The sequence below is a fragment of the Microcebus murinus genome, chromosome 3 (assembly GCF_040939455.1).
Source record: "Microcebus murinus isolate Inina chromosome 3, M.murinus_Inina_mat1.0, whole genome shotgun sequence".
Taxonomy (NCBI): Eukaryota; Metazoa; Chordata; class Mammalia; order Primates; family Cheirogaleidae; genus Microcebus; species Microcebus murinus.
Window position 1 is genome coordinate 51,585,385 of NC_134106.1, and position 27,729 is coordinate 51,613,113.

At 37.3% G+C, this 27,729-nt stretch overlaps 1 long non-coding RNA gene across 1 annotated transcript in view; it reads left to right on the top strand.

The window, feature by feature from the left end:
• The window catches only part of LOC142869963 (uncharacterized), an 83,635-nt gene that overhangs the window by 37,115 nt on the left and 18,791 nt on the right, over nt 1-27,729 (top strand). Inside the window, exon 2 of the long non-coding RNA XR_012918492.1 lies at nt 7,038-7,111. This is a non-coding gene — a long non-coding RNA (uncharacterized LOC142869963). The remainder of the gene's footprint in view (nt 1-7,037; nt 7,112-27,729) is intronic.

Below are 27,729 nucleotides of genomic sequence, written 5' to 3' on the forward strand. Positions count from 1 at the left end.
GCCCAGAGATTCATTTTTGTTCGTACTGGAGGTTTCAACTAATGATATAATTTTGATCTTTACATAGCTACTAAATTTTCAAAAATAAAAAATATATAGTTTAGGTATACAAGCATAGTTAGTAAAACCATTAAGAAAAACAAAGAATGATTAACACAAAAGTGCAAATTCCATGAACCTCTGGGTGGCCATTGAAGGGAAGTGGGCAGAGGAGATGCAACTGGCGCAGGTGCATGGGGCTTATACTATTTCATTCTTAGACCAGGCTAGGTAGTGAGTGTGTGGGTAGAAGGTTTTTATTCTTCTTTAAACTGTACCTATATTTTAATAAGCTCTTCGGAATAAAATAATGAGTGCTAATGCCATTATCATAGGATAAATTTAGTCAATGGCCAGTTTGGTCCTTGAACCACATAGTCTTTTCATCATGGAATTTCGAATAAAAGACCTTACCATTCAGTCCAACCTCCATTTTGTTTATAACCATTATTATTTCAACTGGCTTTTGGCATATCCTTTTATTGTTTAAGTTGTGATATAAATTTATAAATTCATATTGTTTTAGATGCTTGGTGAGTTATTGGACTCTCCTTGTTTCCTGCTGGTGTTTCTATGTTTTTCCCTCATCTGGGTCCTTTATCTTTTTGAAAGCTATGCTCCAGATTTTCTTGATTGGCCTTGATAATTTCAGTCTGCTCAGACATATGGCGTGGAGTGGTGGATGGAAGACTAAAGTAGTAAAGCCTTTTATCACCAAGGCCCTCCTGCCTTTACTTCTCCCCTAGGATGTATTCACGAGGGGTTTACTCAGTTGCAAAGAGCTTGGGCCGGGGACCCTTTTGCCTAATTGGATATGAGCTGACTCACTGACATATTTCTCAAGTGATCCATTGGCTCAATGAATAATATCCTGGAAGAAATATGAGTTATTGTTAGTCATAATTATTCCTTCACCTTTCCTGGAATGCCTTTGAAGGCACCAGGCATCAGCAATATCTGTCATCAAAAGCTATTTTGTCTGCAGTTTCTGTGATTGCATTCAGCTTGTTCACAGCAGACAGAAGGTTTTTCCCTAAGATGATGGCTTCTCTCCTATTAAAAGGTAGCCACTATTTAGCCCGCCTGCAGAAAGGAAGTTGGCACAGGTTCTGAAGAACCAATCAATTCCTTAGCTGTTCTTGAACAAGTGACCCTTTCTTGGTAGTTCTAGAATTTTACAATAATTGCAGAAGTTGAATAACTTGTCAGCTGGTGATTTGTAATCAATAAATGGAAAAGATTATCCACCTTTACTTAAATTGTGGCTAGACAAATGCTCACGCCTGTAATCCTAGCACTCTGGGAGGCCAAGGCAGGAGGATCACTTGAGGTCAGAAGTTCAAGACCAGCCTGAGCAAGAGCGAGATCCCCATCTCTACTAAAAATAGAAAAAATTAGCCAGTCAACTAAAAATAGAAACAGAAAATTAGCCGAGCATGGTGGCACATGCCTGTAGTCCCAGCTACTCAGGAGGCTGAGGCAGCAGGATTGCTTGAGCCCAGGAATTTGAGGTTGCTGTGAGCTAGGCTGACGCCACGGCATTTACTCTAGCCTGGTGAACAAAGCGAGGCTCTGTCTCAAAAAAAAAAAAAAAAATTGAAATGCTAGAATTGTGTCTTCAGGGATGACTGTATGATGGCATCATAACTGGACAAGATTTTGCTATAGTTTTTGGAATTTCTGAACAGAATAAAAGGCATGAAGGAATTAGGAATCAAGCCAGCCCATACCTATTAACTTGTTAGTTGTCTTCATGGTATAATGAGTAAAGCATAAGCTAAGCATTGAGATAAGAAGGGTATCAGCTACAAATTACTTTGGTTGCAAAGGACAGAAACTCTTTGGTAAAAGCTTAATAAAAACAGAAAATGTACTATAATTAGGATACAGGGAGTCATAGAAGACAAGACAAGGTCAGAAATGTGCTTTGCCCTCAAGGAAGGGTTGGAACCAGGAATTAGAAGGACCCCGGGACACTCTTTCTCAACTTTGTTCCTCTCTGTGAATGTACGTCATCTTTATCCCTCTTTGCAAATCAGCTTGTCTCTGCTTCTTGGGGGAAAAAACAGCCACCTCTGTGTTTGTTTTATGTTAGTCAGGGTAGTCTAGGCTATGGTTAAGCAAGAAACAAATCCTAAGCCATGAAGATATTTTTCCTAACTCATGTCACAATTTTCTTTCTTTTTTTTTTTTTGAGACAGAGTCTCACTGTGTTGCCCAGGCTAGAGCGCCATGGTGTCAGCCTAGCTCACAGCAACCTCAAACTCCTGGGCTTAAGCAATCCTTCTGTCTCAGCTTCTGGAGTAGCTGGGACTACAGGCACGTGCCACTATGCCCAGCTACTTTATATATATATATTTTTTTTTTTAGTTGGTCAATTAATTTATTTCTATTTTTAGTAGAGATGGGGTCTTGCTCTTGCTCAGGCTGGTTTCGAACTCCTGACCTTGAGCAATCCGCCCACCTTGACCTCCCAAAGTGCTAGGATTATAGGCGTGAGCCACCGTGCCTGGCCCATGTCACAATTTTCTATGGGCTGGACAGCCTTCTCCCTCCTATAACTATGCCATGTGGAACATGTGGCCTCTAAGGTCACTGTGACAGGGAAACAGAAAGTGGGAAGATAAGAGGTATATATTCAACAGCAAAGCCTAAAAGTGGCTTTTACATCATTTCTATTTCCCATTGGCCAGAACTTAGTCATATGGCCCCAATCTAACTGTAAGGGAAACTGGGGTATGTGGATGTGCATTTGGAAGTTAGTGAGCATTAACAATCTCAGTTAAATCTCCAATCAACGGAAAATCCAGACCAATTAATCCAAACTCCTTGTTTCCTGGTATTGTTCCTGTTAGTCCAAACTCCAAATTCCTAGGGTAGAGACTTTTGCCCAGCTTTGGTCAGGGATGTACACCCTGTGCCAATCTGTTCTGTCTTGGAGAAAGGATCATGTTGAATGGCTGCCACGTTCCCATCACTTTTAACATGCGGCACAAGTGTGGATGAAAAGGATAGTAGGCAGAAAGAATAGGCTCTTCAGACAATTAGTGACCCCTGCCTAGAGGCATATCTTATTTCTGAAGCCTCTGAGAATCAATCTCATGCTATTTATGCTATTTTTCAATAACGGTTTCTATGTTTTAGGAAATACCTTATTTAAAGATGAAAATACAGTGAACCTGCTTAGAAGAGTTAGGACTTACTGTTTTTCTCTCTAGATAGTTGTCCACAAGACCTACCTCTGGAAATAAGGCACCTGAGTTGTGAGGATGGTTACCAGACATAAAAATGTGGATGTTGTTTTTCCCGATCTCAGCTGAGAGCTACTAGAACACAAAGGTGGTACTGGAGTCCTTCCAAATGGATTCCCAAGTGGTAGTCATTAGGGTTGTTCCAAATATTCCCATTATGTCCTCTTTCTGGATATGTTGTAAGATTGTATTTCTCTGCCTCCTTTATAATTAGGTGTGGGTATATGACTCGCTTTAGCCAGTGACATGGAAAGAGAAGTGACACATGTCACTTGCAGTCAGAGGCTTATGAGCCAGTTCATGATTCACCATATTTTATTTTTCCTGCTGAGATAATTGTAGAAGCGCGTGTTGAACTGGAATAGCTCAGCCTGGACGCCCCTGCTTACCCATGCTGGACTTTTAACATGAGCAGACAATGAACTTCTGTTGTATTGAGCCACTGAGAATGGGGTTATTTGTTACTGTAGATAACCTAATCCATTCTGGCTCCTACACCCCCATATGTAGCCATCCATAGCTCAAGGGACCCCTACCAATATGCACAATCATATGTGGCAATCTTTTTCAAAGCAGAGTGCCCTTCCTTCTCTATGTTATCCCTTGGTGGGACCAGTTCTGTGGTTTACACCAGCTTAGCAGTACTTGTGATACTTGAGTTCATTTGCATGGTCTCTTATTGCAAAAGCCATAGGAATTATAGGGCCACAGATATTTCACACTGGAAAATCTTCGGATTTGGAGGACTATAGGATGGATTATATTTGAAGTAAATATTTAGACACTCCTCATTGCTGTCACTCACCTTCCAGAGGGATAGGCTGATTCGCTATGGTTACCACAGACTGCCTGCCACAGACTGTGCTCTGTTAAAGATTAGATAAAGATGAAGTGCTAAATAGAGAGCAAGGAAGAGCATGAGACACTGCTGTGGTTCAATACAAACAAAGCCTGCTTGTCTAGCTGCAGCAGCTGTAACATCCTTCACAAGCTCCAGACTGATGAGCCACGCTTTAACTCACACTTTCTAACAAGCCTTGCTTTAAGGTTGTTCTCAGGTTAAATCAAGAATCAGGTAAATCTCATTACTTACTAAAGCTAAATTTTACCTTCATAATGAAAGGGAATGGAAGAGATATGTAGAGACAAAAAGGAAATTCCTAGAGTTCCTTCAATACAGGTAGGACCTAGCATATGAACAAACTAAATTTCTAAAAATCTTAGATAAAATATTAATGGCAAAAGTCAAGCCAAGCAGTGCGTTGAAGATATCAGAAGTGAAGGTATGCAATGAAAACTGCCCGAGAGCTCCACAAAAGGAGCCCCTTGGCGAAAGTCCTAACACTCCCCAAAATGCTTATTCCCCAACTTCGCTTTAACACTCCCAAATTATGGTTTAGGAACCCCTCCAAAAAGGCTTAGTATCTCCTTATGCATGCTGTTCCTGACTCTGGTCAACAGCCTCAGGGCTCAGCAGTAGGCCTGTCTTAGGCTCAGGGCCCTGGCCAACCCATAGCCTGTGTACAAGTGAGAACAAATGTCCCGTCTTTCCAGACACAGCCATAAGCCAAGATGTTCAGCCTGGTAAGTGGAAAACATACCAGATTTCAGACTCCACTTACCCTCTTGGCCTGACCCTGAGGTACAGGGCCCAACTGCATACATTTACCCAGAAGCCATACCCATTTGCCTTCTACTCTTGCATTCTTTCATTGTCCAGCCTAGGAGCTGCAGTGTACAACAGTTTGGAATGTGGCATACAATTGCCCAATGGAGCTTTGATGAGGAGGAAAATGATAATAACAATTATTGCAATTATTAATTGTTAATCCTTAGTAATATTGTGATTATTACTATGGCAATTAGGTTTCTAGCATATTCCTTGAAATACCAATTTAATGAGTAATGTTGCCAAATTCTCATACTAATAATATAGGTTTAAATTCTTGTTCCTGGGAGCAAGGGCTATAGGATCAAAATGAAAATGGGAGGAGAGAGGAGAAGAAAGAGAGGACAGAGTTAATGCTTTCTTTCTTAGGCGATGTGTTAAAAGTAGTGATGTTTGCTTTGGGTATTTTTCTCCCTCCTTTCTACATCTCCCATAGGGTGTTTTGTGCCCTCACTGTGTACACACACACACACACACACACACACTTCCAGAAGTGCACCATGCTCTAGAATTATCTGCTTTTCTTTTCCTAGCAAACAAAATTCCATTTTATTGGTGCAGCTGGTTTGTAAGAAAGAAAGCAATCTGGCAGAACTAAACCATATTAAGATGAGGATAACTGATGATCACATTGGTTTCCTAGAGGTTTTTTCCCCTTCTTCCCCCCCCCTTTCTGTTTTATTTGTTATTTGTTTGATTTCAAGGGGATGCTTACCAAAAAGAAGGCCCATCCTAGCTATATGTTTGCTCCTGAAAACAGCTCCCAGGGCTGTTCTTGCTTTCTATAATTTCTCCCTTTTCTTCCCTTATGAACCTCTGATTTTCTAGAGGCTCCAATTTTTTTTCTACGATTCCCTTGCAGGAGAATCAAGGACCCTGGTGGGGGCAGGAGCAGGTGATCTTAGGAAAAGTCAAATGGAATAGAGGTTGTGCCCATTTTTCAGTTGGGGACTGCACATACTAGGTACAAGGCAGGTTCTGAGGCCAGCTAGGATGCTGCTTGTGGATATGGTACATGCACACCTGACAGCAGTACACACTCTGGATGCTAAAAGACTTTGCATACAAAGGGTTTTTCTGTGGTTGGTGAGACATGCCCGATTAGATTCAAGTCAAACATGAATCAATGGAGAAAATGAGAATAATACAACGTGCATAATATTACTGTCGGTGTATTGCTCAACTGACATTGAATTGCCTGAAATTTTATATTACGGGAAATTACCTTTCTAATTAAATTATTTCATGGTGAATAGCACTGTTCTGTAGTGAACACTAAGTGAGCTAATGACGCCCTACTTTAAAACAAAGCATGATGTAGAAAGAGAAAGTTGTATTTTAATGGATCCCTAATTATGCCTGAGTCACTATTACTGGAGGTTGATAAAGACAGACTCATTCTTAGAATATTGATTCCCAAAGTCTATAGAAAGTACCAAAAATATGCTCTTGAAATCTGAGATAAAAGTGAATATATTATTTTAATTCATATTTCAGGACTTCAGTAGGAAATCATTCAAGTTATATATTAAAAGATTTTTACTAGAGTTTCCCCAGCTTCTTGTCTCTACTTCATTTGCACAAACATAAAGGAATGTGCTGGCCTTTTAATTTTTATTTTAAAAACAGAAACTGTAAGAACTTGTTGAGAATATATGATACAGCAAAGCTCAAGAACAAACAAAGGAATTGTCTCTTTGGGATCAAGTTTGGGTCGAGAAGGACTTACTCAGCAGCGTCCTGCCATCCTGGGTACTCAGTGCTCCTGAGAGACCAATATCTGCTGGCTGCTCAGTGGGAGGCGTGAGCAATGTCATTGGTCCCCTGGTCTAAACAAAGGGGGCCTACAATGGCTATTTTGTTTTCTGCTTTTGCCAAAGAACAAGGCTAAAGAATATGCTACTCATGATTAATTCAGGAGAAAAAAATTCCATGCAGCTAGAATTTCTTCCAAGATTTAAAACAAAACAAACAATATTTTCAACCCATATTCAAAGCCTTCTTGGGACAACTGACACTGTGCAAAATGGAGAGTACTTAGGAGAATGCACTGTTTGTTTTCATCTTTCCTCTTCCAGGACTAGTCATCATGGCAAATTTCAAGGCCAACAAAAGGCAAAGGCAGAAAGGCAAGGCTGCCCCTGGACAACAGGTGAGTGGGCAGCCTGGGGTGGGGGGTGCTGAGACAGCAGAGGGTTGAGAGGGCAGCTCACCACTTGTCACCTGTGGAACCCTGGACCAGTAGCTTAACCTCATGGAGCTCAGTGTCTTCATCTGTAAAGAGGAACTGGACTAGCTCACAGGTCCCAAGCTTCCTCCCTGTGAGACCTTCCCTGATTACCCCAGTCATATTTCTATTTCCTTTTTCAACATACCATTTTAAATTCCCTAACTATGACATTCTCTTGGGCATAATTCTTATTTAACACATATAGGTTTACATTTTATCAGCAAGTCTAGAATTTCTGTCCTGGTATGTGTAAATTGCAGCTCACTCCTTCTGTGGATAGATAGCTGGGGAAGAAAAGAAATGGAGGTTGAGAATAGACAAGGGCCAGGCACATTGGCTCATGCCTGTAATCCTAGCACTGTGGGAGGCTGAGGCAGGAGGATTGCTTGAGGCCAGAGTTTGAGACCAACCTGAGTAAGAGTGAGACCTCATCTCTACAAAAAATAGAAAAATTAGCCAAGTGTGATGGTGTGCACCTGTAGTCACAGCTACTAGGGAGGCTGAGGCAGGAGGATCACTTGAGCCCAGGAATTTGAGGTTGCTGTGAGCTATGATGATGCCACTGCACTCTAGCCTAGATGACAGAGACAGACCCTGTCTCAAAAAAAGAAAAAAAAAAAGAAAGAAAGAAAGAAAAAGAAAAGGAACTAAAACAGAAACAATGTAGAGATTTTTGAAATGAAGACTTGAGTAGGACCAAGGAAGACATGCAGTGATAATCCTGGGCTGTGGAAGTACTTCCTGTGGCATCAGTGGGGAGGAAAGTGGAGAGATACATGTGGAGTTGCCAAGGGCAGGTCCAAGCTGCAAAACTCTGGGTATTGGGAGGGCTCGATTCTCTAAGACTTTTCCGTCTTAAGCCTCCATCATGTCTCTTGGACCCAGATACTTAGGAAGCAGGGCCTAAGAAGTGGGAGTCAAAGTTTATCTTAGGCTGGGTTCCTCCTACATGCAGATCCTAAAACAAGGATTTTAACACAAGCAATTTATTTATTTTTTATTTTTATTTTTTTTGAGACAGAGTCTCACTTTCTTGCCCAGGCTAGAGTGAGTGCCGTGGCGTCAGCCTAGCTCACAGCAACCTCAAACTCCTGGGCTCAAGCGATCCTACTGCCTCAGCCTCCCGAGTAGCTGGGACAACAGGCATGCACCACCATGCCCAGTTCATTTTTTCTATGTATGTTAGTTGGCCAATTAATTTCTTTCTATTTATAGTAGAGATGGGGTCTTGCTCTTGCTCAGGCTGGTTTCAAACTTCTGACCTCGAGCAATCCGCCCGCCTCGGCCTCCCAGAGAGCTAGGATTACAGGCGTGAGCCACCACGCCCGGCCTTAACACAAGCAATTTAGACTTGATCCAAAGAAATCAATGCATAGTGTTAATGAATACATTATTGCTGTGGTCAACTGTGGCTCGATCCCTCTAGAAACCTCTGGGACATTGTGTATCGGCCTCCTCTGAGTTGTTCCACCTGAGGGGTGAGAGCTGGTACATCTGTCCACCAACTCTCTTTTGCTCCTGGAGGCATTAAGTCCCCAGCACTTTTAGCCTGTTTCTGACCAAGTTTGCCCCTGCAGCTAGAAAGAGCCTTCAGGCAGAGTCTTACACACCTGCAGTAAGAAGCCCTTGATGTGTGAGGGATTTGGGCAGGACAGTAGTGTGTCTAATAGAGACCACCAAGTCACAAAATAAGACAGACCTTGAATGTTCAGAGGAAGACCAACCCCAGAAAGAATTCTTCTCACTCTGGATACTTTTAGCAATCCTACAAAATCATTTATAAATATCTTATTGAAACTATAGAAAATAAGGTCCTGAAAAGTATCTTGCTAGTGAGTATAAAATGGTAAAGGGTTGAATATCCATGTAGTACTCCTGATTATTAATTTAAGATGTATAAAATTCATATTTAGTATAAGAAAACATAATTTACTGGCTTTCAGTGGTTAATCCAAACATTATTTCCACTAAGCAGATTTTTACCATATGGGGTTAAGTCCTTGAACTACAAGTGCTCTGCCTCAGTGTTCTTAAGAACATGGTGTCCATAGTTGAGGAGTCACTATTGTATATCCTTTTATTATTTTTATTTATTTGTTCAACCCCATTAGAGACTGAATTCTCTACAGTGCTGCAGCTCTCTGATGGCCTCATGGTGCCCAGAGCAATGCCTTATACATAGTAGTTCTTCAATATGTTTGTTGATGACATCCTAATTTTTTCAATAGTTGCACAGTTGTATTTCTAAAACTATTAAGGAAATCATATAAATTTATAAGGGAAAATATATCTTAATGACAAATGGTCAAAGAAATGAGCAGTTCACACAAGAGCCCTTCCCTTTGGCATCCTCAGTTTGGAATAAGGCTCTTCCTTCCATTCCATACAAATGGCTCTGACAGGAACCACCAGTTATAGTGCCCAACTCCTGGCCACAATTGATTGGTTTAGGGGTGAGAAAGTGAACTGAGCTAGGCCAATAAGCTTCCTTCTCTGGGAATGTGGATTTGGTAAAGACATGCAGTCATCATCAATTTAAGCATGGCAGCTCCTGGTGGCCAGGTCCCTTACTATGTGGAGGAAGCCAGGCTAAGAAAACGAAACCAATGCATGGGAAAAACAGAGGCCAGAGAGACAAGGAGGAAAGAAACAGTGCATCACACTTTGGATCCAGCTGGCTCTCAGGCCCAGCTGCACCCACACTCTTCCTTCATGTAAAACATTGAGATTTGTTACTTGAAACCAAGGCTTTAGCTATTACAATGGAAAAATACAAATATAGATCAATGTAAGATAGTATCTTTGTACCAATAAAATAAGAATAGCAATACTTGAAGATGAAGGTTTGGGAGCACCTGATGATTCTATAAGCTGATACTCTTTTTTTTTTTTTTTTTTTTTTGGAAAGCATCTTGTACACATGAGGCACAAATCAGAGACTACACCTTTAAAATTACAAACCTGAGTTTATAATCCCAGAATTAATAGAAATGATCATTTGGTTAGTTGTAATTTGGGTGGCTGAAAAGAAAGAAATTAGCATTTATTGAATTTTAGAATGCAATAAATGGTACGCTAAGAACTTTATATAAAATAGCTAACATTATTGAGGGCTTACCATGAATTAAGCACAGTTCTAAGTGTTTATATGTATATATTATCTCATTTAATTCTCACATTACTCAAATGAGGTAGGTACTATTATTTCTATTTTTTCAGGATGAGGAAACCATGCTTTAGAGATATTAAGTAGTTTGCCCAACTTCACACAGATAACAAGTGGTAGAACCAGGATTCAAACACAACCAGTCTGCCAGAGCTTACACCCTTAGCCACACATTATACATTACTTCCTTTAACCTTGGGAAATGTATCATAAAACAAGGAGATAATTTAAAGGGAAAAAAAGGCACATGGATGTGTGTGGAAACACTCAGTATTACTAACAACTAGAAAAAGCCCACATTCACACCTATAGGGAAGTAGGTAGACAGCAAATATGATGCATTGATATAATAAAATATTATATTGCTTATAGAAATGATAAATATGAGAAACACATGGATAAAGAAGTATAGTAAATAATAGATGAGAAAAAGTGTAATTTAGAATGATAAAATAGTGGTTTCAAAAACTATGTATAATTGTCTTTATGCAAGCAGTAGAATGGAGAAAGTCTTCAGAGATTATGAAAACATAGAAATTTGAGGGCATATTTTTTAGTAAGTTGGTTTTGCTACTTAGATATTCATATTTAACTTTCATTATAAAGTTGACTATCCAATTAAAAGCAAATTTAAAGATTTAAAGTAATATTCATTGAAGAAAATAAGGAAGAGAGGTTTGTGAAGTTAAAGACTTTCTATTAGAAAAGCTTCATTCAAAGACTGTAAATAAAAATGGGAAGGACGATATAAAGGATGGTGATGGTTAATTTAAGGTGTCAGCTTGCCTGGGTTAAAAAGGATACACTGATAGCTGGTAAAACATTATTTCTGGGTATGCCTATGAGAGCGTTTCCAGAAGAGATTAGCATTTGATTCAGTAGACCGAGTAAAGAAGATCTGCCTTCACCATTGTGGATGGGCATCATCCGATTCATTGAGAGCCCAGATAGAACAAAAAGGTAGAGGAAGGGTAAATTTGCTCTTTCTTCTTGAGTGCAGACATCCATCTTCTCTTGCCCTTGGACATCAGAGATCTTAGGCCTCCAAACTCCAGGACTTATGCCAGATTAATCCCCCACCCTACCCAGTTCTTAGGCCTTTGGCCTCAGACTGAAAATTATACCATTGGCTCCTCTAGTTCTCAGGTCTTTGGACTGAATTACACCACCAGCTTCCTGGTTCTCCAGCATGCAGACAGGATACCATATGCCTTCTCAGCCTTTATAATCCTGTGAGTCGATTTCCGTAATAAATCCCTTCTTATGTATCTACATCTATCCTACTGGCTCTGTTTTTCCATAGAACTCTGATACAGGAACTAATAAGGGAAAAATTGTAAATGAAAAGGGTAAACTCACATTTGCTCATGTGTCCTTGATCTGTTTTAATCCTACTTTTCCCTAAAGTCTTGTTCCAGTGCTGCCATCCTGAAGCTCCCCATCAGAAGCTTTCTCTGAGCAAATATGGTACTTCATTTGTCTCTCTCATGGCACTTTCCCACTTCTACCTTGTTTTATAGCTGTCTGTGTATTTGGCCCTCTTCTCAACCATATGCTCTATAAAGGTAGCAACCATGTATCATCAACATCTTTGTAGGCCCAAGTTGCCCCACATAATGCCTTACACACGGTGGATCTCCAACATGCATGTTAGATGAATTAAAGCTTCTTACAATAGTAAAGAGACAAAAGATTTGCCAGGTACAGCTTTGAACAATAAGCAACTGCGATCAGGAATATTAAAAGGATTATCCTTAAGAAAGTTATTCTTTCTGCCAGATTGAGGAGATAAGTGATATAGTTCTGATGGACTCCAGAATGGTAGCAGAAGGCAATTTTGATTTCATGAGCTCTGAGGCCAACATGTCTGGAGATGATAAAAGCAACCATATGCCTCAATTGATGATTGCAGCTGGAAAAGAGCATTGAAAAGAGGAAAGTTGCAGGAAGCGTTACGTGGGAATAGAAATTAGAGAATAAATTTCAGAGGTGTTTTCCCAAAGAAGTTTTATGATCTTTCCACCACAAAGCCCAAGGACCTTCTATTAATGGCTGTTAAAAAAAAAAAGCAAGTTTCTGTTTCCACCTCCTTTAACCATAGTGAGTTCATTGAAATAAGCACAGTAGATTGGACATTCTTTCTAACTCAAAAAAAAAAAAAAAAGATTTCCCCATCACACCAATGACTACATTAGTATTTTACTAAATAGGAAAGCACATATAGCAACAAAGAATTGAATTTCTCAAGGTCTAAGGATTCTATACCTTCCTTACACTAGTTGTAACCTTGAAGGCAATGTAGCTCTGATTCAGATGGTGTACGAAATATGTAATCATTATTCCCTCCCTCTCTGTCTGTGTGATTTGTAAGACCACCTTGAATGTTGGAATTGTAAGCTCTTTGAGTTCAGGAACTAAGTAATAAATTATATACAATGTCTGAGCAATGCTAAGCTAACCTTTAACTGGTATGATTTTATCTACTACTAATCACAAGACGTAAATGCTCTCAACACCTACTCTTCTATCAGCATTAAATGCATTGAGTCCTCTACCAAGCCCTTAAATATATTGAGTCCTCTTTAAAGGAATTTTTCTTCAGGTAATTTTTGGTTTATTGTCTGCCTTTTCTTCACTGGAATGTAAGTTCCCTGACAGCAAAGTTACTGTGTGTCTTGGTCAATTATTGTATCCCTAAAGCCTACAATGCTGCTTGGTGCTCCATGAACACTGTATGTTGAATAAGTGAATGAGTGAATGACCGAATAGCCAAGCATTGTTCTGGTTGTGGCTTCAAAGTCTTTTGTAAGTATTAACCTGAGCATCTTACACATCTTACATGCACACACACAAATATGACTATTCAGTGACCATCTCTCCTCTTCTTTCCTTCCCTACCAACTCATCATATACACTGAGTAATCATTGGCTATGTATAAGGATCCATCTGGCTTTCACTGAATAGAAAACCAAAATGCTTTGTTTTCACAAAAACTTATGTGGGGAACTTGCATCTCAAAAAAAAAAAAAAAGATGTTTGTAATACCAAAGTGTATTTTGTTTTATTAAATCCAGATTATTGGGTGGAGTCCCTTAGCTAAAAGTCACTCTCAAGCAAAATGAATTGCTTGTTATTCTCACAAAGAATTTACAGGAAGCAATTTGTAAAGGTTGCCATGAGGCTGAAGTCACTGTTGGCACTAGGAATCAGTGTGTCATCAACCTCAGAGCAATCATTTAACCTGGGTCTGTTCAGAGAAATCTCCATAATGCAAGGAAAATTTAATTCTACTGCCTCAGATTACAATCAGTTTTTATATTATTCCACTTTTGATCATGGATTTTAAAATATTTGACATATCATTTTCTCTCATTTTGCCACTATATAGAAATATCCATTTTACATGCGCTTAACACTGGTCCAGCTATTTCATAAATGGTTTTTAAAAATATGTTCTCCTTTCCTCTTTGTGCTCAGGAAGTTGCTGTAGGCATAGCTAGGAAATAAACGGGTTGCCAGTCTAGTCTGGCCCATTTCATCCTGTAGTCTTCCTGCTGGTCAAGAAATAATAGCAAAAATATTTTTACTCATCTTGAACGATCTGTCCTCTAGCTGACAGATGGGAGAATTGTTCTAGGTACAGGGGCATCATTATAGCAGGATCCAGGCATGGAGTGAAGGTGGACAGCTCTGTGCTCCCAATGTGTTTATTTTCATCACCATGGGAAAACAGGACTAAAAAGTTAGAAACACTTAGATTCATATCATTAGCAAGTATTTCTAAAACCATTTTCCAACATCGAATTGGACAACAAGATCTTAACAAAACCAAAATAATATTTTTTTAGCCTTATCCAAATAAATGCTACCTGATTTATTTACTGATTCTGCAAAAATGTGTAGAATGCTGTGAGCAGTCAGCACAAAGTAGACTCTGAAAATAACACAGAAACATCTTACTGCCTAGACTACCCAACTACTAAGTGATTTTGAATGAATGCTTTCCTTACTATATACATTGACAACAATCATATACTGACTTTTAAATCCCTCTGCACTGCCTCAGATGAACAATGCAGCAACCATCAATTGTAACTGCTTCAGGATGCTGCAATTATCCTAGAAAAAGACTGATGAGAAGTATGTGGTCCTCTCTCTCCTCTCCAAACACAATCATGCCCTTTGTTTAGCAGTTGAGACTGCTGTTTATAGTCCTGTCATCCAGCACTCTGACCTTTGGACCTCCCAAGTTGAACAAGATTTCTTGATGGAGTCAAGCCATACATTTGCTGACTGTCCCAGACCAGTGCGGCCTGTTGGCTGCTGTCATCTTCCAACAGCTGACTCTTGTGGTGGGACTTGATGTGGCCTGACAACACTTCCATAGCCCACTCATTGTTCCCATCACTTCTCCGTTCCACAGCTGATTAGACAGCTTCCTGTCCACGGTTTTTATGTATCTGGGCCAAAGAAATTAATTTGCACTCATCATTTACAGTTACAGCTGACTAATCTGACTCAAGGGTCACTTTTTTTTGTCTCACCATATAATTAATCAAAGTCTACTTAGTTAATTATTGCAATATCTGGTTAGCAGATATCTATTACTATGTTAACAGATATAATTACTATGTGCCCTGCATTGTGCAAGGATACAGCAGGCCATATAAGTTCCAGTATCCTAAAGTAATTAACATACTTCTCTAATTTCTCCCTAGTTTTGCTATTTTTAAGTTGAATGAAGGTTTTTAAAATTATGTTTGAAACCATAAGCCCTACTTTGTAATTTCTTCTATTGCTTCAAGGTTAAAAAATTATCCTCTCTGGAGATATAATTAACACTCACTGTTATTTATTTATTTAATTTTTTTTTTTTATTTCAGCATATTACAGGAGTACATGTTTGGGTTACGTATATTGCCTTTGCCCCACTCAAGTCAGAGCTTCAAGCCTGTCCATCCCCCCGACAGTGCACACCACACCCACTAGGTATGAATATACTCATCCGCTTCTCCCCCCTCCCACCTGCCCAACACCCAGTGAATGTTACTCATTTATGACCTTAAGAACACTTACTATCTAAGACATCTGGGATATGTTTTGGGGCATGGTATGAAGTATTCAATCTAAAATAATTTAATTCAAATTTCTAATGAATGATTCCCACAAATATGTATTTTTAAATCTTCTTTATCTTGTGCTTGGTTGGTTCTTTAATTTATGTATATATTTAACTGATTCTATTTCTGAAGTTTCACTGACATATTTCTATTTTGTTATTTCATTTTCCTTTTTCTATTTTTTAGAATATTTTTATCTTTACCTTTTTATTTTCCTAAATGAATATTATAGCATTCTTTCTAAATCCTAAGAAAATCTAAATGCAATTTTGTTTGGGACTGAATTAAATTTTTTAAATAACATATTAGGAGTTTAAATCTTTACAATATTTTATTCTTTCTGGATATTATTATCCAATAAATTCTATGATTTTTTTATATAGCCAAACGCTTATGAAGTCTATTCTTTGTATATATTTTATTGCTATTGTCGGTTGATCTCCTTTTTTAAAATTAGGTTTTTCTAGATTATAATTATTGGTATTTAAGAACCTTAATGGCTTTTCTATATTTGATGTTTTATCTGGCATTTTCTATTCTATTAAGTCTAACAATTTTAGCTGATTCCTTGGGCATTTTGTTAGCTAGGTAATCACATAATCAACCATCTTCAAATAATGATATTTTTGTTTCTTCTATCATTTTTTTTATCTTGGATTTGTTCATTTCTCTTCTTACATTGGCTCGAACTTCCAAGACAGCATTAAATCACAGTGATGATAGAAGGCACATCTTTAGTAACATCATCTTATGTATTTCCCCTCATGCCTGAAGCTTATCAGTAACACAGTGAGGAAAGAAGAGTGGCACAAAGTTTAGGATCAAACATCGCTGTATAGAAAACTTGGCCTTTCATAAATGTAATAATTACAACTAACTTTTGCTTCTTGGTCTTTTGGCTAAGATCTAGTAACTATGATATTGTTGTGCTATTATTAAAATTGAATTAGGAACTGAAAATAGATTTGTCATGAGTTAAAGCCTTATTCTAAGACCTCAAGTTGACATTGCTATATTTATCACAAAATTATAGTTCGAATGTCAGGTTTCCTCCAAAAATAGTATTTCATGCTGATTTAAAAGGCTATGTAGCTACTTAAGGATAAATTATGATTTTGAATAACAATATCAAGAAAGTCCATTCTTCTAGTGTGCAAACTCCTAGAAAAGCTACTGGAAGTCAAAATTACATAAAAGGAGCTGAGTTTTTCCACAAATATAATGGTATAATAAATTCATAATTGAACTTATAACTATGGGTCAATTATCTCAATTTCCCTAGCAATGACTACAAACACCATATTAAATAAAATATAAATGCTATATGATACAAAACTTTGTTAAGCTTATCTATAAATTATTTATTTACTGACTAGGACAACATAGTAACACATCACATGACTTTATATTTCCTAGAGTATCAACATGTTCTATAAACATTTCTCAAAGGCAAAGGAACACATTTATCAAAGACATAAATTGTAGAAGGTTTCTTTGGAGTTTGGGGCTTGGAGCAGAGGTTTTGGAGTTAGACATACTTGGGTGCAAAGCCTGGTTCTGCCTATCATTCATTTAAACATATTTAGTGCATTCTAGATGCTGGGGATACAACAGTACACAAAACAAACAATACCTCTGAACTTATGGAGTTTACATTTTAGTACCACTTATTAGTTATGATGTTTAGAAAGGTTTTCTTCATATCCTTGGGCTTCAACTTCCTTATTCATAAAGTGAGAATAACAGTACATACCTCATAGGGTCATTTTAGAAATTAAATGAGGTAATGTCCATAAAGCATATAACACGTATAAGAACTCAATAACTGGTAGCTGGTTTTCATATTTTAAGCATCTGCTTTTGAGAAAAATTGTAAGAAATAAATACTCATTTAGAAAAGGGTAAGATATAAATCATAATATTACCTAAAGATAACTATTGTATTATTACTATTTTAATATACACTTCTGTTTTTTCTTCACACACACACACACACACACACACACACATATATATATATATATATTTTTTTTTTTTTTTTTTTTTTTTTGAGACACAGTCTCACTGTGTTGCCCGGGCTAGAGTGCTGTGGTGCCAGCCTAGCTCACAGCAACCTCAAACTCCTGAACTCAAGCAGCCCTTCTGCCTCAGCCTCCTGAGTAGCTGGGATTACAGGCATGCACTGTCATGCCCAGCTAATTTTTTCTATATATTTTTAGTTAGCCAATTAATTTCTTTCTATTTATAGTAGAGACAGGGTCTCGCTCTTGCTCAGGCTGGTTTCGAACTCCTGACCTTGAGCGATCCGCCCGCCTCAGCCTCTCAGAGTGCTAAGATTACAGGTGTGAGCCACTGTGCCCAGCCAACACATATATTTTTAAAAAGAGAATTCTATGGCACACATTTTTTAGACTTTTTGTTATCCATTGCACCCAATTGCTTTTCAGGAGGGTTTAACCTATGTATATTTCCCCTAGTCGTTATGTAGGAGGGCCTGTCTCTCTTTAGGGAGATTTAACATCAATTGAAAACTTTTTGGAAGAATCCTGCCTTAATTAGATTGTGTAAATTTTGCTATAGCTATTGACTATGACTTCCAAATAAAAAAATTAGACCATCATGTTCACGTCATAATTAGAGGGTTTTTTTTTGCTACGCAGAACTCATTTAAGTTACTTCAGAAACAGAGTGTCTTCTAAGGCATATGTGATCCCAGTCTGCATAAGGACTGGGATCACAGGGCCAGAAAGCCATCAGAACCCCAAGCAGTTAGTGCCTCTGCCTCCCTCTTAGGAACCTCATCGACAAACTCGTGGCATCTCTGCTTTTCTCAGCACATCTGCTGGCCCTGCCCTCCAGAAGCTGGCTCCCAGTTTGCTCAAGGCCTATGGTGGCTACCTCATGACCTTTAAGTCCAGCTCTTATGGTTATTTAACCTCATTTCAGTTTTTCAATTACAAATTCCTGAAAGAAGAATCTAATTGATCCAGCCTCTCTTCCCTTGGACTAGTACATCCAAGTCAGGGGTCACTGAACAGCCCATGGACAGATGCCTTGGGTCAAGTGTCCATGTTTAGTCTGATCAGCTGTGGCCAGGGGACAGAGTCATGTGATATAGAGCATGGACATTAGAGAACCAGGAGGTGAGAGCAGGAAAGGGTAGGAGAAGGTAGGCATATCTGGAACATCCTAACCAAGGATCTTTGCCAGGTATAAGGGGTAGTCTAATAGATGTAATTTTGATGGTCAAATAATTTGAGGCTATTTTGATGGTTGATGCAGGCAATGATTTAGAATATTTGAAATTTGAACTATTCTCCCAAATTTAGAATGTAGAGTCACCATTTCTAGAGTAAGCATGGTACACTGGAAAAAAAAATCATAGACTCTGAAGTCAGAAGATTTTATAACACTTTATAGCAAATATTCCATAAATATTACCTACAAATAATAGAAAGTTTAAAGATCAGGTTACCTCTCATTATTCTGCCTTGAAAATAGATTTTCTGCTTTCTGGAACTAGGCATTTCATCAGCAGTAGGAGCTTCTCCTTCAATCCAATGTTATGGAGAATACATTTGTCTTTAAGATGTAGAAACTAATCCTGACTAGTGGTGATTTTTTATCTTTTGATTCTGCTTAGCATACTGTGGCATCACTGTATCAAAAAACCTCTAGGTTTGGGCTTAAATAATGGGTAAACTCAAAGTCACATAGCCTTTTATTTATTTATTTTTTAATAGAAGAAGTTTATTACTCCCACTCAGTTGTTCCTGGGGGCTTTGATGTTAAGTCATACATAATTCGAGAAATACCAGGAATCTTCTTAATCTCAGTGACCATCTTTAACACCACCTCTACAGGGATCTCATTGCCAGGTGTTGCAGGTATACCAGTCATGAAGTCACTAGTAATAAAGGTTCAAATAACCACAGATCTCTGGCACGAAGGCTGCTTCTGAAGTGGGTCCCAATCAAAATGTAATGGTGTCAAAATCACCGGCATTTGACTGATTTTCCCAGCATAACCAGACTCCCTGAGAATGTTATGGGCCTCAAAATCAGCTTGGCGTTAAGTACTGAGCACCCCTGTTGTCAAGAAAGTGGGAGTGACATCTGTAGGAGGTTCTTTAACTTGTGGACCAAATATATAGACAACTCTGTTAATGTTGTGACACATGCGAGGTATAAGGCTAGCCAGGAAAATGAGAGATTCCCAATCAGGTTCATCTTTACTGGAGATTCCACACATGTAACTGTAGGAATGACAGTCACCCCCTACACCTACAGTTTTAAGTGGCAGCAAGAAGACATTCAGTGAATGTAGTAATGTAATGTAGTAATGTAATCCTGTATCTACAAAATCACATGTCCTCCCACCTGGGGCCTAGTTCTGATTTTTGTCTTATAAAAGTGAATTGATGGGAGAAAACATTTGCAAACCACATATATAGTAAAGGTTTTATATGTAGAATCTATATATGAACATATCAAAGACTTTATATGGGTGTGTATATACATATTTACACACATATAGCAAAGACTTTATATTTAGAGTATATATATACATTCTCAAAACTCAACAATAAAAAATAAACAATTATAAGATAGGTAAAAGGCATGAAGAGACCTTTCGCAGAAGAGAATGTAGGGGAGGCAAATAAGCACACACAAAGATGGTCAGCATCATTAGTCATTAGAGAAGTGCAAATTGAAACCACAATGAGGCATCATGACACACCTATCAGAATGGCTGAAATGAAAAAATAGTTATAATAACAAGATCTGGCAAAGATGCAGAGAAACTGGATCTGTCATACATTGTAGGTGGTAATGTAAAATGGTACAGCCCCTCTGGAAAACAGTTTGGTATTTTCTTACAAATCTAAACATGTGACTCAGCAATTGCCCTCAGGCATTTATCCCAGAAAAAAATGAAAACTTATGCTCACACAAAACCTGAATATGAATGTTTATTACAGCATTATTTGTACTAGAGAAATACTAGACACAACGCAAATGCCCTTCAGTGAATGAATGATTGAACAAACTCTGGTACATGCATACCATAGAATACCACTTAGCAATATAAAGGAATGAATTACTGACACATGAAACAACCTGGATGAACTTCAAGGGTGTTCTGCTTTGTGAAAAAAAGTCAGTCTGAAAAGATGACATGGAGTAAGATTCCATTTATATAATATATTTGAAATGAAAACACTGTAGAGATTGAGAACAGATTAGTGGTTGCCAGGTAACAAACAAGGAGGCAGGTAGGGTGGGGGAACATAAATACAAATAGCATGAAGGAGTTCTTTTGCAATGATGGAACACTGTATCTTAATTGTAGTGCGGTTGCACAAATGTATGCATGGGGTAAAATTGCACAGAACTATACAAACATGCACACACACAAATGAATGGAGGTTAAAAATATGGTGACAAATGAATAAGATGTCAACCATTATTGGTACATTAACCGAGGCTGTAGTGCGATCATACTGCAACTTCAAACTCCTGGGCTCAAGCAGTCTTCCAGCCTCAGCCCCCCAAGTAGCTGGGACTACAGTTTCATACCACGACGCCAAGCTAATTTTGTAAAAATTTTTTTGTAGAGACAGAGTCTCACTGCCCAGTCTCAAATTGCCCAGTCTCATACTGCCCAGTCTTACTGCCCAGTCTCATATTGTCCAGGCTGGTCTCAAACTCCTAGTCTCAAAGTGCTGGGATTACAGAAGTAAACCACCATGCCTGGCCAATTTCCTAGCTTTGATATTGTACTATTGCTATATAAGATGTCACCATGAAGGGTACATGGAATTCTTTATACTATGTTTACAACTTCCTGTGATCCTATATTTTTTTCAAAATAAAATGTTTAAAAAATGAATTGCAATCACTATAGTTCTGATTTTTTTTATCAATTATTTTAAAGGATATTTAAGAATTGGATTTACCAGGCAAAGATAATGATGCTATTTTTTAAATAATCTTATCCAAAAGGAGTATTATCTTTTAAAGTAGTCATTTTGGAAGTTTGACCACTTACACAAACGTTTGAGCCATTGCTTATTAAATGTTTTGGAAATCCTCTTTTGTAACTATCTTCAGAGATTACTAGCCATAGGCAAATATGAAACCTGTTACTTTATAGGACACTCTCTTCAGCTAAGATATTTTCTTCCCACCTTCCTTTACAAAAGTGGGGAACCTATAAGAAAAAAGAGAAGAGTGTCCATCAGCTTATTAAAATTAAAAAAAAAAAAAGGTCTTTCCTTTATTTCAGTCACCAGAAACCAGTGCTGTAAATTTTTCAAACATGAAACATTGTTCAAGGTGATGGAAGATTGTGAATTTTATTCATGTTAATTCCTTTCATGGTTGTCAAGGTATAGGATATTTGACAGAATTTAAGGCAGCATCTATTTATTTTAAAGTAGTTGAAGAGTTAAGTTGTGGAAACTTATTTGATTTTTTTTAAATTGAAATTTGCTTTGCTCTTTGGTCTTTGAGTAATTAAATGCCTCTAAATTAAATGCAACTCCACCAAGTCTCACAAGATTGTATTTTCTTAATGATATGGCCAGCATTTGAAGAACTTAAGGCTGAGAAAGAAAAAAACAAATACATCACTTATTTGTTTAAGGAAGTAGAGATATTAAGACTCAAACTAACCTTGTGGATTTTACAGGTATTACCTGAAGTCCTCATCCATTTCTCATTGAATTCCTGCCCTTGGCTCAGGGAATCACAGATTTTGGAATATTATATGACTACTTAATAGAAAGTAAATCACAATTTGAAGAGATTCACTAATTTTGATGAGCCTAAATCATGCTATGAGTTCCTTCAATTGTCCTTATAAACTGTGAATTGATAAATCTTCTCTAGTCATGTTGCTCAATTTTAAGAAAAAGTCATTGGGAGGCCGAGGCGGGTGGATCGCTCAAGGTCAGGAGTTCGAAACCAGCCTGAGCAAGAGCGAGACCCTGCCTCTACTAAAAATAGAAAGAAATTAATTGGCTAACTAAAAATATATAGAAAAAATTAGCTGGGCATGGTGGCGCATGCCTATAGTCCTAGCTACTCCGGAGGCTGAGGCAGAAGGATTGCTTGAGCCCAGGAGTTTGAGGTTGCTGTGAGTTAGGCTGACAGCACAGCACTCTAGCCTGGGCAACGAAGTGAGACTCTGTCTCAATAAAAAAAAAAAAAAAAAAAAGAGTCATTGAACTGAAAGCGATGCCAAATCTCTGAAATTTTAGAAGCAAGCATATGAATCCTGGTATTCTGAATTTTATGGCTATGGGTCCAATTCTGGCTAATATTTGGATCTGCCTAGTTGTGAAAAAGTATATCCTTTTTTAAATAAACTACTGAAATAAAAGCAAAAGCTACCATATTTGATGTTAATCTGGAATCCAGATTGAGACCAAATATACCTGCAGTTTTAGATTAGATCTGTAGACCTATGCCTATGTGCTTTGGAAGAGTAAGTGTGATTATTCAGCTTTAAAACTATATTTGTATTACTGGTCAAAATTCTTTTCTTTCTCCTCCTTTTCTTCCTCCTCCTCCTCCCTCTCCTTGTCCTCCTCTTCCTTCTCTTTCTCCTTCTTCTTCTAATAGCTATACATTGGCCCACCAGTGAGCTCAGATACCCCTGAATAAGATGATTGATCTCTAAGCATTCTTCTAATTTGAAAGTTTTAAATTCTAAACCAGAGACTATCCATATTTCAAAATCAACCTAGCAAACCAGATTAGAAACATTTATTAACCAATGATTCAAGACTAGAGATTTGGAAATTGCAATTTCCCCATTAGACTACATGACATTACTTTTAAAGGTTTAAAGCTAATGAAAAAGATGAGGTCTAACCATTAATTGATGTTTGTGTTATAATTATCCACAATATAGTGGTGGAGTTATACCAGTTTCTTAAAGTTTCTGTTCTCTTCAAATAAAGTTTTATGTTTAAGACAAAGAACTCTACTATGGACTAATATACAATATCAGGTGAAGAGAATCATGTGCTTTTCTGTCACTAGGTTACAGAGGAGATGAGGTAGCTGAGGGAAGGTCTAGCTGGTTGGGATATAGCGAGGAACACATGTGAGGCTGGAGGGAAAAAAATACCAGAAGTGATATACTGGAATAGGTCACAGAAAGCAAAACATGGACCTCAATTCAGAAGAAGGGAGGGGCCCGGCACACTGGCTCATGCCTGTAATCCTAGCACTCTGGAAGGCTGAGGCTGAGGCGGGAGGATCACTCAAGGTCAGGAGTTCAAACCAGCCTGAGCAAGAGCGTGACCCCCATCTCTACTAAAAATAGAAAGAAATTAATTGGCTAGCTAAAAATATATAGAAAAAATTAGCCGGGCATGGTGGTGCATGCCTGTAGTCTCAGATACTGGGGAGGCTGAGGCAGGAGGATTGCTTGAGCCCAGGAGTTTGAGGTTGCTGTGAGCTAGGCTGATGCCATGGCACTCACTCTAGCCTGGGCAACAAAGTGAGACTGTCTCGAAAAAAAAAAAGGAAGGGAGGAATGATTAGGAGCCAACTTAGGGTGAAATTGAGAATGGTTGAGGAGGAACCAGGTAAGCTGAGAGGAAGAGTAGCTTTCCTGGAGTGAAAAGGTGGAGGAACTCCAGAGGGAGGGTACTGATGTCTGTGGTGTTGTCCATTTGTGTGGATGGGCCAAGATTCAAAACAGGATGCAAATTATATTTGAATGTTCCACTATCATGTGGTTCTATAAAATATATAGGTTTGGTTCTGATAGCAATTAAATCCCTAAATTTTGTGATTATTTTTGCAATTCATACAAATGCATAAAAAATGGAGTGAGGGTTCAAAATTCTTGTTTAGGATTTTGGGGGGTTACAATTTATTTTACTTCTGCTCAGCTTTAAAGTGTAAATTCCTATAAATATATTTTGACTTTGTCATCCTTTGTATATGTTGGTTTTATTATTTTTATTGGAAAAGTAACTTGGTTAATATATTATAGAATTATTTATAAAATTTATGTATAAATAATTTATAAAGTAGAAAGTAAAAATCTCCAACTACTCATGTACCCTTACCACCAATTTTCACACCATTCTCAAGAAGTAGACACAATCAAACTTTTGGCATCTTTCTAGACATTTTTGAAGAATATTCAGGTACACGCATTATTAGTTTTCACAAAAATGAATTCATACTCTATATTTTGTTACATAACTTTTCACTTAATAATTCATCAGACTTAACTTTAATCATTAAATGGCTATAGAGGTTTCCATTTTATGGCTATTTCAGCATTTATTCAATCATTGCCTTGTTGTTGGACATCTACTATTTTATATTTTTATCTATTACAAATAATGTTTCATGCACATATGTCCATTCACACTTGTGCAAGTATTTCCATAGAGTGCACATCTAAAAGTGTGGGTTTAAAATATTTTTAATTTTGAAAGTTATTGTCACATTGTAATAATGGTTGACAGTTATTTGTCACTCCAAATTGGTTGTTCCAATTCACCCTGCACCAGAAGTGTGCAAGATTTTTTCCTGCATACCTTTGGCAATCTTGGACTTTATTAATGTTTAAATTTTTGTAATTTGGCAGATAAATGTGGAATCTCATTTTTAATTTGCATTTTCCCAGCCACCAGTGAAGTCTCATGTCTTTTCATTTGTTTACTAGATATTAGCATTTCATTCTTTTGTGAACTACTTTTTCACATTCTTTGACCTTGTTCCTATTGGGTGTTTGCCATTTGTTTATTTTTATTTATTTATTTATTGGAGTTGTCTTTATACTAGGAAGAATAATACTTTCTATTTATTTATCTACAGAAAAAGAAAGAATTTTTTTTCTTTACTACATTGGTTAGGGTTTCTAGAACAGTGTTGATACTTTGTTGAAGGAACTGCTGAGCCAATGCCAGTCCAGAACATTGTTGAATAATATTAATGATGATACATTTTTGTCTTATACCTGACTCCAATGGGAATGTCTCTCTAGTGCTTTAAAATTTCATATAAAGTTTGCTGTTGATATCAGAGAGATACATAACCTTTATCAAATTAAGTTTTGTTATATTTCTAGCTTATGAAAAAAATTGTCAAGAATTGGTGTGCCTTCTCTGAGTTTATCAAAATGAGTAAATGACCTTTAATATGTTAATACCATGAATTAATGTCATAGATTTTCTGATGCTAAACTATCTTTCTGTTTCTAAATTCTGTTTGATCATGATGTATTTGTTTTACAAATACTGCTATATTTAGTTTGCTAATATTTAATTTAGTTCTTTGTATCTATATTTGTGAATGAGACTGGGCTACAAGTTTTTCTTTGTTTCTTTCTTTTGAATACAAAAGAGAGTTTTGTTTGGTATTGATATAAATATTATGTTAACCTCATAGAAGGGGAATTTGACAGATTGCTATCTTGTTTGTATTCTCTGAACCAGTTTAAATGACATAAAAGTTATCTGTATCTTGAAAGTTTGAGAAAATTTACCCACAAAATCACCAGGGCTTGGGACTTTGGGAGGAAGAATATGTTTGACAAACATTTAAAATTTAAGAATATTGGTCTGTTTTTTGCCTTTTCTTGTATATAATTTGGCAAACATATTTTCCTAAAAATTCTTCCATTCCATCTAGTTTCTTAATGTATGGTTATAAAGTTGCATATACTATTCTAATATTTTTTTTTTTTTTTTTTTGAGACAGAGTCTCGCTTTGTTGCCCAGGCTAGAGTGAGTGCCGTGGCGTCAGCCTAGCTCACAGCAACCTCAAACTCCTGGCTCAAGCAATCCTCCTGCCTCAGCCTCCCATGTAGCTGGGACTACAGGCATTCGCCACCATGCCCGGCTAATTTTTTGTATATATTAGTTGGCCAATTAATTTCTTTCTATTTTATAGTAGAGACGGGGTCTCGCTCTTGCTCAGGCTGGTTTCGAACTCCGGACCTTGAGCAATCCGCCCGCCTTGGCCTCCCAGAGAGCTAGGATTATAGGCGTGAGCCACCACGCCCGGCCTATTCTAATATTTTTAACATCTCCTGACTCTGTGGTTATATGCCTATCTTATTATCAGTGCTGTTATTATACTTTTTTTATTTATTAGAATTAGTAGAAGTTTGTTCATTAAATTTCTCTTTTTAAAGAACTAGTTCTTGGATCACTGGCTTTATTCCTATCAAATTTTCGTTTGTATCTTTATTTTCCTTTCTATTTTTGTTGTTTTTGTTGTTTTTCTAATTTATCATGTTGGATGCTTTGTTCATTTATTTTCTGTCTTTTTCTCTTCAATAAATGTAAAAACTATACACTCCTTTGGGTAACATTTTGGCCACATCCCATAGCTTTTTTTCTTTTTATCTTCTTTATTGAGGTATAATTCATATACCATAAAACTCACTTATTGTAAGTACAGAATTCAATGATTTCTAGTAAATGTATAGAGTTGTACAACCATCATCATAATCTAATTTTAGAACATTTCTATCACACTAAAGATAAACCTTCTACCCTTTTGCAGTCACTCTCCATTCCCAAGCCCCAGGCACATGGTCATTTTTTAAAACACAAATGTCTAGGTTCCACTGTGGACAATGTAATTCAAAATGGCTAGGGTTATAGTCCTCACCTGTGTATATTCTAAAAGATCCCTGGATGACTCAACTTTGACCCAGGTTTGAGAACCACCTTGATATAGGCAGAAAGAATTTGAACTGCTTGGTGAGAGAGGAATCAAGGAGAGTTATAAAGTTAAATAATTCCTTGGAACACAATTTAAGGAATCAGAAATTCTTCAAATTACCTTGGTAACACAGGATCCTTGAGTCCAGGGATTGAAGCAATTCATTTTTATATTTCTCATGATGCCAAGTACAGTGATTTACATAAAGATGATATCTCAAATATATTTTTAATTTGGAGTAGACTTTATTATATACAGATGTCAAATCTACAAAAATTATTCCCTAAAAGATATTTTTTGACTCAAAATTAAAACTTATTTAGAAAACTGTTTTTCATATAAAGTTCCAAAGTTCATTAATTTAAGTCTAACTTATGATAAAGCATCATAAATACCATACTTCCTAAACCAATATATTTCCTATTTCTTAGAAAAAGCCAAATGAGTTCATCATAATTAATGCTATATAGCAAACCCTGAATAATAAATAATTAACCATATATTGTTAATTGCTGTAAAAATTCATTGGGTTTAATTAGCTTGAA